We start from the raw sequence: 2250 nt of genomic DNA, 5'->3' as shown, positions 1-2250 counted from the left end.
TGTGCCGATGGGTGAATGTGTCACAGCTTTGGGTAAATGTTTATATTTCTGTTCTTGTCATAACTTCTCAGGAAATGCCCCTTTGTAATACTCATTGATGTTAATCATTAAATGATTCTGGTGTACTGATCACTGGTGATTGATATTGAGAAGAATACATGAGAATGGGACGTCAAGGTGACAACATTAGAAGGACTTCCCAACCCCTCATCCATATCTCTAGAACTGGAAGTGTGAAATGCAGTAAGCCCTGTAGGGAACCTAATTCATAAGTAAAAAGAAGAATTGACATAAAGATCTGGAAACTTTAGGTTGGCTGCATTCATATTGAAGGTGGGAATTGAACTGAATTTTGAAGGGAACAAAGTAGAAGTAATGAGAGTCCATTACAGACATGGGGAACAGGTGATTTAAAGTGAGGAGATAAGAGATGGAGTACCGTTTGGGAGAAACAGAAAGGGCAGTCTGGTTGTAGTACAGAATGTGGGGAGGAAAGTAGTGTATAATAAAATTGAAAGACCAGGTTGTTAAGGACTTAAAAAGCAAATAGTGGCATTTATGTTTTATTCTAAAGGAAATAAATAAGGAAGCACTGAAGATAGGTGGCTGATGTAGCTAGCAGAATGCTATTCTTGGTGGCCTTGAGAGAAGGGAAAAGACATGAGAGAATATTATAGAGGGATCAATGACAAGTTTGGCAATTACTGGCACCTGGGCAAAAATGCAGAATCAAGCATAACACCAAAGTTGTGAACTTGGGTCATAAGAAGGATGACTGTACTCTTGACAGAAATTATGTCACAATAGAACTATATTCAGAGGACCTGATTCCAAATCCCAATTCTGACTTGGTAGGCTTTGGTCTTTGGGTCTTAATTTCTGTAAAATGAAGGAATTGGCTTAAATGACTGAATTTCTTTCTACTCTGAATGTATTTTTCTATGGTAAGAACTGAGTGTAATGGTCACAATGAATTCTGACTAGCACAAAATGTATGGAGAGCCCAGGATAATGAGAGAATCTCCTCCCTATTACTGGAAGCAATGCTTTGAAATGGGGTCCGTATCACATTAGCCTTTTTGTCAGCCATACCACCCTGCTGCCTTATATTGAGTTTGCTGACCACCTAGATTCCCATATTTTTTCAAAGAAGCTGCTGCCTCTCTTATCTTGTGAAGTCTTACGAAATTATTTTTTTTAATCCCAAACATAAGGTTTTACATTAATACCTTTTGTTTCATTTCCATAGCCTGAGCCTACTAACCCATCAAGAACTTTTGGAATCCTGACTCTGACTCTATAATCTATTGGGTTAGCTTTTACCAATTGTAGTATTAAGTGGGATACCCTCTGTCCTTAAGACATAAAAGCCTATTATTCTCATCTATGGAGAGAAAAATTGAGGCACTGGGTTTAATATTTTTGAACAAGGTTGCAATTCAGTTCAGAGAAGAATAATCTTCCTAAAGGATTTTAGTCCCCTGAGATAGAAAATCATAGAATTTAAGAGCTTGAAGTTACATTTGTGATTATCTGGGTAAACCTCCTCATCCAGCAGTTGTATAAACTGAGATATCAAAGTGTTAAATGATTTGTCCAGATTATAATTTGATGCCCAGGACTTTTCATTCTCTCTTCAATGTTTCTCTTAATATGAATGGGATACACATTGTCCCTATTCCAAATACTCATGTGTCTGTCATTTAAAATAACATAAGAATGGGCCCATGTTGAATAACCTCTAGGACTATGATGGTGAATCTATGGAACACATACCCAAAAGGGCATGCAGAGCCCTCTGTGGGCACACTTGCAGTTGTCCACCAGAGTTTGTTCCTAGAAAGCCAGAGGGACTCGGGGCAGAGCTGTTCCCCTCCTTTTCTCCATGCACCTGAGGACATTCCTCACTTCACCCACCCCTCTGCCCAGCAGCCCAATGGGACTGCTTCCTCCCTCCCCTGCCTGGGGTAAGATGCTGGGAGGTGGGGTAGCCACATGTGGTGTGAGAGTGCCTAGCCTGTTGAGTCTGTAGTGAAGGTGATTCCCATGGTGTGGTTAGAGAGGAGTTAGTTTTGAAGGAAGCATAGCTCACAGTGTGGCACATAGCTGGAGGGGAGCAGAGTGCTTGGGCCACTTCCCTCCCCCTATTCACACATGCCTCTCATCCCCTGCCCCTCTCTCTGCCCAGCATCTCAGTAGGAGCACTTCCTCTCTTCCCCTGTCTGGGGTAGGGGGGCCAAGGGGCAAGGT

The sequence above is a fragment of the Gracilinanus agilis genome, chromosome X, assembly GCF_016433145.1.
Source record: "Gracilinanus agilis isolate LMUSP501 chromosome X, AgileGrace, whole genome shotgun sequence".
NCBI lineage: Eukaryota > Metazoa > Chordata > Mammalia > Didelphimorphia > Didelphidae > Gracilinanus > Gracilinanus agilis.
This window is presented reverse-complemented; position numbering follows the sequence as displayed.